Source organism: Bidens hawaiensis, unplaced genomic scaffold, assembly GCF_021521415.1.
Source record: "Bidens hawaiensis isolate Kalapana, Puna unplaced genomic scaffold, B.hawaiensis_p1.1 tig00019096_1, whole genome shotgun sequence".
Lineage (NCBI taxonomy): Eukaryota > Viridiplantae > Streptophyta > Magnoliopsida > Asterales > Asteraceae > Bidens > Bidens hawaiensis.
Window position 1 is genome coordinate 1 of NW_027492903.1, and position 17246 is coordinate 17246.

Consider the following 17246-nt stretch of genomic DNA (forward strand, 5'->3'; position numbering starts at 1 on the left):
CGAGAGAAGCGGCATGACCACCAGCGTCATTACCCTTATGAAGGCGCAGAAGTATTTACGAAAGGGTCATCCGCAATTTTGGCGCAGATTGTTGAGAAACCCGCGAGGAGAAACGAATTGAAGACATACCGGTTGTGCGAGACTTCCCGGAAGTTTTCCCGGAGGATTTACCTGGACTCCCTCCTATTCGTCAAGTCGAATTTCAGATCGAGTTGACACACCGGTGCAGCACCCATAGCACGAGCCCCGTATCGGCTCGCACCGGCGGAACTTCAGGAGTTGTCCACCCAGTTGCAAGATTTGTTGGATAAAGGTTTTATCCGACCTAGCTCATCGCCATGGGGAGCCCCTGTCTTGTTTGTCCGAAAGAAAGACGGGACTTTCCGAATGTGCATCGACTACCGGGAGTTGAACAAGATGACGGTCAAGAACCGTTATCCTTTACCCCGAATTGATGATTTGTTTTGACCAGCTTCAGGGATCGAGTTACTACTCGAAGATCGATCTACGATCCGGTTATCACCACGTGAGAGTGCGCGAAGAAGATATTTCAAAAACGGCTTTCAGAACACGGTATGGTCACTACGAGTTTTCGGTTATGCCTTTTGGCCTAACCAACGCACCAGCCGTATTTATGGATCTCATGAATCGAGTATGCAAGGCGTACCTCGACAAGTTCGTGATTGTTTTCATCGATGATATTCTCGTCTATTCCAAGAACGAGACTGACCACGAAGAGCACTTAAGGATAATTCTGGAACTACTGAAGAAGGAACAACTGTATGCTAAACTCTCGAAATGTGAATTCTGGCTTCGCGAGGTTCACTTTTTAGGACATGTGATCAACGAGAATGGTATCCATGTCGATCCCGGTAAGGTAGAGGCCATCAAAAACTGGGAAGCACCTAAGACTTCCGACTGAGGTGCGACAATTCCTAGGACTGGCCGGCTACTATCGGCGTTTCATCGAGGGATTTTCAAAGATTGCTCAACCCCTCACCGCTTTGACTCACAAGGGCACTAAGTACAACTGGGGTGACGCGCAAGAATCCGCTTTTCAACTGTTGAAAACCAAGCTTTGTAGCGCCCCTATTTTAGCTCTCCCCCGAGGGAACGGAAAACTTTGAGGTACACTGTGACGCATCTATACAAGGTCTCGGTTGTGTGCTGATGCAACTCGAGAAGGTTATAGCCTACGCCTCTAGACAACTACGGGTTCACGAGAAGAACTACACGACCCACGATTTGGAACTCGGAGCTGTAGTGTTTGCTCTTAAGATATGGAGGCATTACTTGTACGGTACCAAGTTTACCATTTACACCGACCACAAGAGTCTCCAACATATCTACGATCAGAAGAGAGCCTGAACATGCGACAGCGTCGTTGGGTCGAGCTGCTTAAAGATTACGATTGTGCCATCAAGTACCACCCTGGCAAGGCCAATGTGGTGGCCGACGCCCTCAGCAGAAAAGAAACAGATAAACCCAGACGGGTGAGAGCATTGCAACTTACGATTCATGCCAGCTTACCCGATCAGATTCGCGATGCGCAACTGGAAGCGTTGAAAGATTATAATCTTCCATCGGAACTCATGCGGGGCATGAGCAAGCAACTTGAAACCAGATCGGACGGGGTCCGATATTTTGAGAACCGGATTTGGGTTCCACGATACGGAGAATTGAGAACTCTAGTGATGGACGAAGCTCACAAGTCCCGATATTCTATCCACCCTGGCTCAGATAAAATGTATCATGATTTAAAGGAACTTTACTGGTGGCCGAACATGAAAGCCGACATTGCCACCTACGTGAGCAAATGCTTGACTTGTGCCAGAGTCAAGATAGAATACCAGAAACCATCTGGTCTACTGCAACAACCGGAACTCCCAATGTGGAAATGGGAACACATCTCAATGGACTTTATTACGGGTTTGCCTAAAACACCGACGGGATGCGATACCATCTGGGTGATCGTTGACCGGTTGACTAAATCGGCGCACTTCCTAGCGATTAAGGAAACAGACAAAATGGAAAGACTGACTCGTGTCTACATGAAGGAAGTAGTGTCGAGACACGGAGTGCCTGTCTCGATCATTTCCGATCGAGATTCTCGTTTTACCTCACACTTTTGGAAGTCGCTGCAAAGCGCACTGGGCACACGTCTCGATATGAGTACCCGCATACCATCCTCAGACGGATGGGCAAAGTGAACGGACTATTCAGACCCTGGAGAATATGTTGCGTGCATGCGTCTTAGATTTCGGAAAAAGTTGGGAACCCCACTTACCCTTGGTAGAGTTTTCGTATAATAACAGCTACCACGCAAGTATTAAGGTAGCGCCGTTTGAAGCGCTGTACGGACGGAAGTGTCGATCACCACTCTGCTGGGCAGAGGTGGGTGATAGCCAAATCACTGGTCCCGGAACTGGTACTCGAAACCTCGGAAAAGATTGTTCAAATCCGAAAATCGCATGGCAGCAGCACGAGATCGCCAAAAGAGTTACGCCGACAAGCGCCGAAAACCTCTCGAATTTCAAGTAAACGATCGAGTGTTACTCAAAGTCTCACCCTGGAAAGGTGTGGTTCGCTTTGGTAAGCGAAACAAACTCAACCCACGATATGTTGGTCCGTACCGGATAACTGAGCGCATTGGTCCGTGGCGTACCGACTGGACCTACCAACAGAACTCAGTGGCGTACACGATGTATTCCACGTATCAAATTTGAAGAAATGCCTATCTGATGAAACCCAAGTAGTCCCTTTGGAGGAACTACAAGTTGATGAACAGTTACGGTTCATTGAGGAACCAGTCGAGGTTTTGGATTGGGAAACCAAAACGCTCAAACACAGCAAAATTTCAATTGTTAAGGTTCGTTGGAACTCGAGACGTGGACCGAGTTCACATGGGAACGCGAGGATCACATGATGAAAAAGTATCCTCACCTTTTTGAAGGGCTAACCAAACACCGAAAACCGCGAAACCCGGCAAACCGTCAAACATCACCGGAGGTATGAACTAAATTTCGGGACGAAATTTCTTTCTACTAGGGGATGATATGGACAAACTGAAAATCTTTCTTACTTTTTCAGGCTCTCATCACGACTTGACTCAATTTTTCGGGACGAAAATTCTTTAACATGGGAATGATGTGACAATCGTCAATTTCAGGTTAACCTCGTTAACTCAACTCCGTTAATTCAAACTTTAAGATCGTTGAATCTATAACGCATACTTCATTACATTTAAACTAGGGTTTAAATGACGCTTAACACTTACTACATGTGTAGTAGTCTTTCGGGATTTGCACCGAAACGCAAACGATTGAGGAATAAACGAAGCACACTAAAACACTAATGATGTGATAACTATGTGTTAGGATTATGTGTTATATTATTGTCATGATTATGTGCAAGTTAGGATAGAATGTTCTAGAAAAACAACACTTGAAAGTAGAAGGACTAGAGTGTAACTTGTTTGTTTATAAATATATCACTAATAAACAAACCCTAACCTATTATTCTAAACCTACAACACCACCGATCGGCTCTCTCTCCTCTCTTGACCCACGGCTGCCGTCCACCATCACACACATATACACATCAAATCAAGAGATTAATCCAAGAACTAGGTGCTAGGAAGGTATACTTGATCATCTCTTACTCTTTGTTGTTTAATTTTGATGTTTGATGGGTTGTGTGAAAACCCTAAATCGGCCGATCTTTGTATGTATGTGATTGTTATGATTCTTGTTAGTTGGATAATAGATTGATAACTAGATTGATATTGATACATGATTGATTGTTGTTCTTGATTTGAATTAAAACACAAACCCTAATCTTGTATGTATGGTGTGATTGATAGCATGGATAGTAGTTATAGTGTCTAGAGGGTTATATGGATGCATGATAGTTCATAGATTGTTATTATGATGAGTTTTGATGTGAACAGATTCTGGACAGAACGTCTATACGATGTTTAACTGACTGTAACGAAGTGTAAACGTGAAAATTGATTGAGATTGTGGGTACTGCAGTAAACTAGGTTGAGTCTAGTTTCTATGAAGTATAAATTCGTAATTTTTGGATAAGTGGAAGTATACTTTTATGATTTTACAAAAACGTGATGCAAAGCTGAGCTGTTAGACCTGCTGTTAGGTTATGTTGTAAATGTTATATCTCATGAACTACGAGACCAATTGGGTTGGTTCCACAACTGGAGGTTGACTCACTGAGTTAGGAACCAAACCCAAGTGGTCTTGCATTTATTGGATTTTTCGTTTAAACGGGAATTGCAAATAACATTCTGATGTGCATGAATCTGACTGATATAAGTTAGCTGTAATGTTTTGATCATTATGAACATCTATATGAATAAAAATAAGATAAAAGATGTTCTGGAAACCTAAGATATGTATGCTCCTGTGGTAATTTTTGGTAAATTAATTGAGACGTTATAATCGGTAAACTAGTGCAATCTTTCAAGTAGAAATTCTGTCATAACGAAACTAGCTGCTGAGTTGTATAGGAATGCATGAAATATGATAGTTTTTATATAATTGTTCTATTTTGACCAAAATACCCTTGCGGGGAATAGTTGCTAGTTGATTGCCATGAATTGACCAAATTGCCCTTATGGGGAATAATGGTTAGTTAGTCTTTGTTTGTTGACCAAAATGCCCCTACGGGAATAATTGCTAATAAGTATGTTATTAATACGTGACACGAAAGTAATTGCTCACTCATGTATCGTATCACAATTTTACTTGTTTAAGTCACACACGATTCACAAACGAAACACGAAACATGTTACGTGCATAGGTATTATGTGCCGAGTCTAGAGACTCGTTAAACATTCCGATACTTAGAAAATCTCTTTGTTATTTTTAGAACGCTAGAGAGTTTTCTACGACGCGCATCACTCGGTGATCTAGATCGGATATTCTTCGCAAACAGTGAGTTCACTTACCCCACTCTTAAACTGTTTTCAAACGTTTTTCACTTGGGGGAGATAACATACTCCGATAAACATATTTTCTGAGATAAACGCATATGAAAGATTTTGTTATAAATTATATATCACTTGTAAAGGCTAAGCGGCATACGTAACATTTGAAGTCCCACACATCGGACCGGTTAATATTTGGAATAGCGAGTCACTTTTGGGTAGTACTACTGGGTTTGACAAACCCCACCCGACGCTAAGCTCAACTGGAGGTTGAGTGGGTGTAAATTTTGGCTAACACTTACCATGGTCTGGAGGACCTGGTGACGGGCACTTGATAAACAGTCAGCTTCGGTCGCGAACCACTTAGCGATACTTGTTGTATAGATTAGCTACCTATCGATATATAATTTGACATAACACTATCTGGTAATGCAAAACACTTAAACGCTGTAACGTGGTAACACACTCAACGTCGTAACGGGGTTACGCAACATTTAAACGTCGTAACGAGGTTACGCAAAACGCTAAACGATTTATCTTATTTTACTTGTGAACTCACCAACCTTGTGTTGACACTTTTAGTATGTTATTCTCAGGTAGCCGAGGCGGGCGCGCGGTTTAGGAGCATGCATTAATGAAAACTCTTTTTATTCTGCAAACTTAATTTTAACAATTACATTTGGTTTTAAGTCGTCCTGCGTGACGCAACTTTTGAATTAAGGTTTTAACGCTTCCGCACTTACTTTCATTTAAACGTTTTTCTTTGGTTTGGTTATAACTAATGATTCCGATCCTGCCAGTTCACACCCTCTGACGGTAAAACTCCGTTAGTGGATTTTGAGGGTGTGACACCGAAGGCTATAAGATAGGTGGTTAGATATAACGGCCTAGTAGCATGCTTAGGGTCCCTATACGTGATATGCCTTTACGTGTTTGCACCCTGAATTATAGTATTGATTGCAGTAGCTTAAATAGTATTTGATGATTTAATATTATTCTTGTACACAAAATCACACACTTAATCCGAGGCTATGCCCCGGTCTCAAAATTTTTTTCAAAACTTTAGGATGATTTTAAATGGGAAATTCCTTAAGAAATCCCGCCTTTTCACTCCCCTCTCCTTGAGGAAGATTCATGTGACGGATATGTAGTAACTGTAAGAGTGACACACTTGTTTACCGAACACTTGACACCAAGGCTTGCGAGCCTAAGGAAGTGCAATGCGCATAAATCTCAATCAACCGCGAGACTCGATTGCCTTCCTGGAGTGTTTAGTAAGGGTGTGGAACTTATTAAGCCAAATCATATCACACCAAACAAAACCGAATCTACTATCCTCATTGTATCAACGTGGTCATGTGATGATCACACTCTTAAATCAACGATGAGATTTTTCTTAATATATATATATATATATATATATTTTACGAATATTTTTCCAAATTATCAATTTCATCAATACCCTAAGTTAAGGGTATTAAAATTTTATTTTGTATTCTAAGTTAAGGTTATTAAAAAAAAATTTCTTGTACACTCATGAATTTTCACAAAACTCGAAATTTCACATAGTTATACAGTTTTTCTTTTTCCAAAATCATAATAAATTTTTCACGTTTCGTCATTGTAGCATGTCTTCTTCCCGCCTTATCAACCGTAACCGTCGCACCAGCAACTCGGGCCGTAGCATGTCATCCTGCATCTCCAAGGAAATCGTGGAAGCCCTCCCAATGATCATCTCTCAATAGAAAACTGTGAATGCCCCTACATCATCCACAACACCGAACACAATTGCTTACCCCCTCAAACAATTCAAGAGTGCCAACCCGCCCGAATACTTCGGTATCGACGGTGCTACCATTCTCCTCCAATGGTTCGAAGAAATGGAGAGCATATTCCTCCATTGTGAATGTCCCGAGGACAAGAAAACCACTTACGCCTCGAGCATGCTCAAGAAAAAATGCCCTCAATTGGTGGAACGGTGAGAAGCGCACGCTTGGCGCTTAGGTTGCCATGGCCTTGCCATGGGATGACCTCAAGAAACTCATGCTCAAGAAGTTTTGCCCGAAACATGAGCTTCGGAAGTTAGAAGAGGAATTTTGGAATTTGAAACAAGAAAATGGTAATGAAACCATCTACAACGATCGTTTCCATGAACTGAGCCTTCTCGTCCCCCACATGGTCACTCCCCTTGAACGTTCAATCGACAAGTACATCTCGAGTTTGCCTATGTAAATCCAAGATTCCGTCCTAAGTCGTGACCCTCAAACCCTCCATGATGCCATCGCCTTAGCCGGTACCCTCACTGAAAACCACGTTAACGCCGGGACCTTGACGCGGAAAAATTCCAAAAAGCCCAATGATAAGCCTGCATCCGAGCCCACCAAAGAACCCAAGCCCAAATCTCCCAAACCCGAGTCTTCTAAGCCCGAATCCTTCAAGCACAACAACTCTCCCCACCACCGCAACAATAAAAGAAAGTCCAATTCCCAAAACTATGTCTTGGCCCAATCGCAAGCCCAACCCACCAAGAAGCCTTACATGGGACCCCACCCATTATGTGATACGTGTAACTTTCACCATTCGCCTAACCTTAAGTGTCGACAATGCACCCATTGCAATCGATTTGGTCACCTCTTTACCACATGTCGTGAGCGCAACCAATTCATGATGCAACCATTTACCTCACCTCTTACCCAACCTTTACCCTATGCCCAACCGTTTACTCAAGCACCCTCAACTATTAGAGCTTGTTACAATTGTGGAGACCCTAGCCATTTTCGCAATGCATGCCCAAGACTCGCACACATGAACCAAATTCAATCATATCCAACCCAAACTGCTCAATATCAAGCTTACCAAGCCCAAGTAAATCAACTTCAACCAATCCAAGTTCAACCCATACAAGCAATTCAAGCCCAACCCATTCAACCAATTCAAGTCTACCAAACCCCAATCAACCAATCAACCTCAAGTGACCAAGCTACTCAAGGACATGCGTGTTACATCAACGGTTCCCAAGTCTAAACCTAACCCCTTTATGAAGACATGCTACACAAAATACGTTTCTTTTATTTAGTTCTTTTCATTTAAAACTAATGTATTAACTTCATTAAATCTCCAGTTTTGTTATGAATGGGAATTATGGTTATTTATAATGGTATTCAATCTCATATTTCATCCTATTTTGTCGTTTATTGCACTATATATTGTTACACAATTTATTTTCATGATTTAAGTGGTCTATGACCGGTTATTTACCGGGACTACGTGCATGGTGATGTGCATAGTTATCTAATAGTACCATATTTGTATCATAAACTGCCTATGACCGATTTCTTACAAATGTTCTGGAAATTGGGACTATGAACATGGGTTGTACATAGTTATCTAATAGGAGTCACATGTACAAATTTTATTTCGATATTTTAATACATGACTACCCCCCCCCCCCCAAAAAAAACTCACCACATTCTCACCTCATCTCATCAATCTTATAATCTTGGTTTCAAACCTTATATATTACTGTATTTATAATTCATGTGATTCGTTTATTGTGTGAACCTATTTATTATTGCGTGAATTTTGTCGTCATCTCAAGTATTTTCTTTACATCGTATGTGTAAGTTACTTATATAATTCAAAATTTTCCTATATCTATTTATTTCATTTTGTTGTTATTACTCTCGTTGGTTAACTTCAACTATTTCGTCATTTTTTTGGATTATTTTACTAGTTAATTATGTTCATCAATTTTCATTCAATTTTAGTTCATTGCTCTTGATCAAATGATATCGATTTAAAAAGTTTCCTTTTACCCACGTTTTCAAACCCGCACAATGTAATGAACCATGTGCATCATGCGACGATCTAAATAATTATGAGTGCACGCATAATTACCGAAATGGAACTCATGGTAAATATGGTTGTGTGTCATAACTCGGAAACTAGGGTGATTTTGTGTAACGGTACAAATATCAATGTGATAAGGGCATGGTTGATACGCCGTTGGTACATCCTATATATAAGTGTCCTTATCACGTCTTCCGTTTGTAGCGTTATTTGGGTCACCTGAAGATCTGTATTAAATATTAAAAAAAAGGATCTCTTGACAATTACCTTCTTTCTTTATGTTATGTTTTTCTATAATTTCGGGACGAAATTTTCAAAAGTTGTGAATACTGTAACATTCGACAATTTTTGGACCGAAAACCCGACTCATTTTATTTTTTTTATTTATTTATGTAATATTATTATTATTACCCAGACTATCTTTGTTCGTCATTAATTTATTAATCATCTTGACAATTTTTACACAACACCAAGCCTTACCTCAAAACTGATTTCACCCTTACACTACAAGGACTAATCTTGTAACTATGCTATTATATTATTAATATTTAGTAAACAAAAACCAACCCCAACCCACCCCCTGGTCCGACTGGGCAGATTTCCTCAACCCAATCCGATTCGCGACCCGCTATCATCAAATCAACCATCAAACGCGTTAATTGATCAAATTCGCTTATGGTATGAAGCATATTCGTTGTAATATTCGTCCACCGACGATCTATTTATGGATTACGAGCCTATACGCGACCAATTTACCAAACTTAAAGCCGAACAAACCCTAATTCGTGATCCTATATAATACACTCGTTACGAATCAATTAGACCTGCAGAAACCACCTCATCCTCGTCGCCAACAATTCCCTTAAACTCAATCCCATTTACAATCGCATCCCGTCACCCAAATTAACCTCTCCTTGGCTACAACTCCTTCGAGCAAATTCAACATCTTACTGGCTGTTATAATTCGATTAACAGGTATTAAACGAATCGCGATTTCATAAGGATCAAAACCCCTAACCTGGGTAACTCATGAATCTGGGTTAAGATGCACGTCGCCATCTGGGCCAGCTGGGTAACTCATGAATGTTTGGGGGCAGAGGTCGCGGGTTCGACCCTCTGCCACCCCGTTTTACCTTTTTCTTTTTGTATTTTGTTAAACAAAGTAATTTTTAATGATTTAAAACCTAAATAATTCTTAAATAGTTTACATTTTATCAAAACCATCATATTAAGTCATTGTTTTACGAATCTCGGTCAAAACTAGATATATATACATGCATATATCTATATATATAATAGTTATTAAAGGTTTATAAGAGTTTTTGTAATGAATATTTAAAAAGAGTTTATTTATTTAGAATACATAAATTAAGTATATAATATTATTTTATATAATAATTTGGCTAAGTAATTTATAAACGAATGGTATTTTTATAAATATATATTGTTACTGCTTTAATAATAGAAGTACGAATATTTTATAAACAATAATTTTTGCAATATTAATTTATAAGTAATCTTTATTAATTATAAACTTTAAATAAAATATGCTATACTCTCGATACAAGTTCATATCTCGTTTCTCTCTTAGTCCCTTTATTAATTTGTAGTACTTCCGTTATTACACTTGTTAGGCTTTGATTTTGCCACCTCTCGAGCGCGACGCTTATTCCTACCAATCTTAACGTATATTATTCGGTTGCTTATTCTCTAAAGGTGAGTTTACATATCCCCATTTTTCATCTTTTATAATTTTGGGGGTGGCATGTATACCCTATTTAAATTACTCATTTTTATTTTCACATCTATTCAAAACACAATTCAATATATGTTTATGTGTGATTATTGCATGCTCTATGATGATGCTCTATGTGCTTAATTGTTTATTTTATGTTTGGTGGTTGGAATCTCATCCTCATCTATCCTCATCTAGTATGATCATACGTTTACCCAAGTACATTGATTTCGTATCAATAAGAACGGGTCCACATCTATTTAATTATTTACATTTTCATAAGATTTGTAATACTCATCATTTACATATGAATTGTGATTTTTATCTATATATGTATCTCAACTAAAACTTATGTATTCTCACCAACATTCGTGTTGACAAACTCTATTTTTATACATGCTACAGGTACAAGTAATTTACATTGATCAAGATTGAAGATATTAGTTTTTACCTTAGGATATTTACCCAAACAATAAATATGATGTAATTGTTTTGATTATTATAATTGTGTACCTGTTTTGATATTAATGAATTAAATAATTATTGTCACTTTAATTAGTGTCTTCTGAGCTACTATCCAATCAATATGTTACGCCCCGGCATGTTCCACCTTTGGTCGGGGTGTGACAAAGCCCATGGACCTATGGCCCATCGCCATCCCTTATTTCGTCTTTTAATGTCCAAGCCCACACTCAAATATTTCATTAATCTAAACAAGATAATAACGCATTATTCAATAAACAAAATTTCTTTTATTATTATCATCGAAAGTAGGATGTTACATAGATTCGAACAATTAATTTTAATCGGAGTTTATGGTCAAGGATCGTCTAAGAAAAATGGCCAGCGATAAACAATTAGGGTTTAGGAGTTGTGATTTGAGAACGCTTGAAGGGTGATTAAAATGAATGAAAAACAATCGGGTTATACCAACAAACTGGTCGGGCGCGTGTTTTAGGAGAATATTAGATTTTTAGATTAAAATTAAAATTTTAAGATGTGGAAATTATATGGATGGAAAGTTGTTTTATGAGAATATTAGATTTTTAGATTAAAATTAAATTGTTAACGTGTGGAAGTTATATGGATGGAAAGTTGATAAGTTAGATGCCTATGTGGAAATGCTAGTTGAATGCAACGTCGAAAACTTGTATTGTTTTCATAGAGTAGTAAGATTTTAAACGTCGTGGTCCTGTAACTAATTGAGGAAATTGTAAAGGTGCTCACATTAATAATATGATTGACCATGTTAATAGTGAAATCAACCACAAAGAGTGGCAGACTAAAGGACTGATTATGATAAAAACATGTGAAAAGATTTAACATGATAGTTTCAAATGATAATGATTGTTCTCAGGATTTGTTTTTGGTTACCTAGGTAAAGACTTCCCAGGAGATCACCCATTTAGATACTACTCCAACCTGAGAACACTAAACTTTGAAGCTCTCTTCTTGTCCACTAGCAGTAAGCCGTTGGTGATTTAAGAGGCGGATTATTACTTATGTACCAAAGATATCTCCTGTCCATGGTCGATGTTGTATTCTCCTAGGGTGTTACACCTCTACTAGGCTTTATTCCAAGAAACAACCTATTTTTAATACTCCAAGCCCATCGGCCCAAGCTCATTTGGCATAACGCAACACAATTGTCACACCCCGGCCAAAGGCGGAACATGCCGGGGCATAACGTATTGATTGGACAGTAGCTCAATAGACACTAATTAAAGCGATAATAAATATTTAATTTCATTAACATTAAACACGTACACAAATTCAATAATTATAACAAATACACCATATTCTTGTATGTTGAATAATATCCTAAGATCAAACTATTGTTTTCCAACTTGAATAATATTTACTACTTGTACCTGTAACATGTATGAAAATAGAGTTTGTCAACACGAATATTGGTGAGAATACATACGTTTTAGTTTTTTATATGTATATAGATAAATCACAATTCATATATAAATGATGAATATTACAATTCTTATAAAAATGTAAACAACTAAATAGATGTGGACCCGCTCTTATTGATACTAACTCAAAGTACTTGGGTAAATGTATGATCATACTAGATGAGGATAGATGAGGATGAGATATCAACCACCAAACATAAAATAAACAATTAAGCACATAGAGCATTATCATAGATCATGCAATAATCACACATAAACATATATTGAATTGTGTTGTGAATAGATAAATAAGTAAAAATGAGTAATTTAAATAGGGTATATATGCCACCCCCAAAATTTAAAAGATGAAAAAGGGGGATATGTAAACTCACCTTAGAGAATAAGGTGCTGTTTGTTTTTCAGAGGTAAAATGTCAGAAGACTGCGAAACCACATCTGCCAACATCTGTAGCAGAAGAGGTGGACCAAAACTCTGCAGTCTGCAACAAGAAGACTGTTTGTTTTTTAATAACTGCAGACTACCAAAACTATTCTAAATCTAATCTAATCTAATCTCATAAGACATATAACAAGTTAATGTTTGATATATTAGCTAGCATTCACAGTTCAAGTAACTTCAAAGCAATTATCTTTTCCACAAACTAACGCCTAACATAGCAACAATTATCAAGTAAAATCATGAAAATGTTTATAGCATAAAAATAACAATCAAAACACGTATTCATTACCACGAGACAAACAAACACACACTCTGGTTCAATAAGCCCTAACAATCACCAAAATCAATCAAAACATGTATTAACCACTACGAGATAGCATAATCTGTTTCAATAAACCCTAAAATCACCAAACTCAATAATACAGAACCTACACACCAAACATCAATAGTAACAAAAGGTATGAAATTAAACCTGATATGGGGGAATAGAGGACGGCGGGGTTGCAGCGGTGGGGCGGCACTGGAGCAGTAGAGCGGCAGCGGCAGGTTGCGGCGGTGGGGCGGCGGCGCTGGAGCAGTGGAGAGATGGGGTTGCAGCGGTGGGAGAGTTGGGCGGCAGTGGAGCGACAGGTTGATGGTGGGTGAGTTGGGTGGCAGTGGAGAGGATGAGGGGATTAGGGTTTGGGAGTGTCTGATGGAATAAGAAAGATGGAAAGAAATTGGTTAGAAGAGGTGAGAAGTAACATTACCAACACTTCTGGGAGAAGAGGGCGCGCAGACGTTTTTTAATGAAACGTCTTCAGAAAAACAAACACACTGCAGAGCCCAACGTCTGCGCGCCCTCTTCTCAGTGCAGACAAAAGAGATGGAGAAGTGCTTTTGAGGAAAAACAAACAGCACCTAAGCAAATGAATAAATACGTTAAGATTGGTAGGAGAATAAGCGTCGCGCTCGAGAGGTAGCAGAGTCAAATCCTAACAAGTGTAATAACGGGAAATACTACAAATTAACAGATGGACTAAGAGGGAAACGAGATATGAACGGGTATTGAGCGTATAGTATATTTTATTTAAAGTTTATGATTAAAAAAATTTACTTATAAATTAATATTTCATGAAATATAATTGTTTATAAAATAATCGTACTTATATTATTAAAGCGGTAACAATATATATTTATAAAAATGCCATTTGTTTATAAATTACTTAGCCAAATTATTATGTAAAATAATATTATATACCTTAATTTACGCATTCTAAATAAACAAAATCTTTTTAAATATTTATTCCAAAAACCCTAATAAACTTTTAATAACTATTATACATATATTTATATATACATAGATATACGTATATATTTTTTTTAACCGAGATTCGGAAAACAACGAGTCAATATGTTGATTTAATAAAATATAAATTATTTATCATTTATTAAGGTTTAAAACCATTAGAATTGATTAATTTAAACAAATACCAAAAATAAAGACAAAAGTGGGGTGGCAGGGGGTCGAACCCGCGACCTCTGCCCCCATAGCTCACGTGTTTAACCAGCTGGGCTGACCAGCACTTGCAAACAGATTTGGTTTTTATTAATTAAAAACACTATCAGTTCATAACAGATTTGATTAAATAAACCCTAGAAATCAAATTGATCCAATCCATCATACAAGATCAAATTAACCATAGGGTTAACGGAGACCAAGGAATCGCGATTAAAATCATGTAATCAATTACCTCAAACAAGGATCAGACGAGGGTGAATGAGATCAAAACAGGTCCGGCTCGAGGTGAGTAAAAACGGACTACTGAATGAACAAATTAATCTAATTATCTATAGGGCTTAGGTTCGTGACAATAAGAAGAGTGTGTGGTACGAGTTAATTGAATTAAGATTGTGTATTTATAGGGTAACTTGATTATGCTAGCCGCGGTTCGTTTTCACTTGAGTTAGCTATCAAATTACCATCGTTTACTATAATTAGGTTGTCGGTTAACGCGTTTATGGGTCAAGGAAGGATTTGGAAATATCAATTACACCGAAGATTGAGGAACAAGCAAAAGGGGGGGGGGGTATAGCTCAACAGTGGGTAACAGGGAAGAAGAAAAGGGGTTTGGTAAGTTGGCATAACTGGTCCTTGACTTATGGCTATTGTTTAAAAGTTAGATATGATAAACTATGGGGGTGAAAATACACAAGTTAGATAGTCCTAATATTTTACTAAATAAACGAAACATTTACGAGTGGTGTAATTTAAATAAATGATCAATGACCAAACAAACTAGTAGCTTATTGGTTTTAATAAATAAACAAACGTCCGGTTAATAATAATATAAATTCAAACGGGTCAAATTTCGGGCTTGAAAAATGACGAATGTTACAACAATCGACCCAATGGACTTGAGCAATGCATTCGCGGCTATTCACATGGAACCAAGATGGTTAGTGGCTTATGGATACTGGTGCCACATCCCACATCACAGATGACGAAGGTAAACTTAATCCCCTTTATTATCAAGTTTAGTTACCTCTATATTTGTTGGAAATGGTCAGTTAATTCCGATTCTTAGATCGGGCAATTGAACCTTACCCACTTCCACCAAACCTTTTGATGTAACACAAAGTGTATATTTTTATTTTTATTCATCAAAAATAACCCCATATATATATATATATATATATATATATAGGATCAGGATCATGAGAGAACCTTTTTGAAATTGAGAACTATGAGAACCATTTTGGACCACAAAAAACCCAAAAATAAAAAAAATCATAAAATAAAAAATAACACAAAAATCAAAAAAATATAAAAACCAAAATTCTTATTTTATCATCCCGGTTTCATAAAAAAAAACTCGGTTTAGCTAAATTATATACACATATGTATAATATATACATATATGTATATTTACATGTTTTTTTGTACACATATGTATAATTTAAGATAAATGATACTGTACATATGTGTATATTACGTAGCTATAGATTATATAAAATTATACATATGTGTATAATACGACGTTTTTTAATTTTTTTTGTATTTTTTTATTGAAACCGGAATGAAATATAAGAATTTTGGTTTTTTTTACTTTTTTAAAATTTTTATTATTTTTTGTTTTATGATTTTTTAAAGGTGTTTTTAGTGGTCCAAAATTGTTTTTAAAGTTCTCAATTTGAAAAGGGTTCTCTTAGGATCCTTACCCTATATATATATATATTGAAAATTCCATACATATCATATATTTGATACTTATTTAAGTTATTTACGAATTAGCACTCCAAACGTCCAACTGACAAGAAATGACGAAAAGATAGTGTTCCGAGGGAAAAATCTGATTATGCCGAGGCTACACTACCATGCTGTGGAAGTGCATGACCATGTCGTAGAGGTGCATGACCATGCACATACCAAGGTGCATGACTATGTTGGAGAGGTGCATGACCGTGCACGAACCAAGACTTGCTAGTACATATCAAAAAGTTGGAGGTGCATGACTGTGCCAGACCCGTGCACGATCGTGTACATGATGTGCATGGCAGTGCGAGAATCATCCCTCAAGTGCATGATCGTGCCAAAACGGTGCATGATCATTCCAACCTTCGCAGGAAGTGATTTGGACTTTAATTGAATATGACAACTGCAATTTTGGTAGGGTAAAAGCAAAACATTGACTTACTAAATAGATGCATGACCATGCATTTTAATGTGCATGGTAGTGCACTTCACCCAGACAACTTTATAAATACCCATTGCCTTGATTTCAAGAGTGGAGCTTTGGAGATTCTTTCTCAACTAAGTGCAAAAGATTCTTGGAGGCTTCCAACGGCACAAGATCCTTCATTCCATTTTTTAATCTTTACTTGATTTTGGTTTGCAAATTCTTGTTCAAAAATATGTTTTGTAAGCTTATTTTGAGTTTATTTTTAATTGTATCAAGCCTTATGGGCTAAATCTCTTACTATCTATACAATCTTAAAGTTATTAATAATGTGGTTTATTATCTATACATGATTTTGGTAGTTTGGTGTTCTTTAAATATTATGACAAATTCATGAGTTAATATTAGTGGTTCTTATGTTTGTTAGCTTTGAATGGTGATGTTAGTTTTACAAATGCTAGACCATTTATGTTGGAAAACTATGTGTTATGTGTTTGTTTGTAAACTTTGGATGCTTGTGCTTTATTTGTTTACACCTCTATATTAGGAATGATTAGTGAAAAATAATTTGGTTGTGAAATTGTTGACAGGTGTGGAACCTTTCACTTTTGAAGAGTGTTAATATGTTAATTGAAGTAGTGATGACTTGCTAGTTTGAAGAATCATTTGTTGATGTTGATTTCACGAGTTCGGCTCAT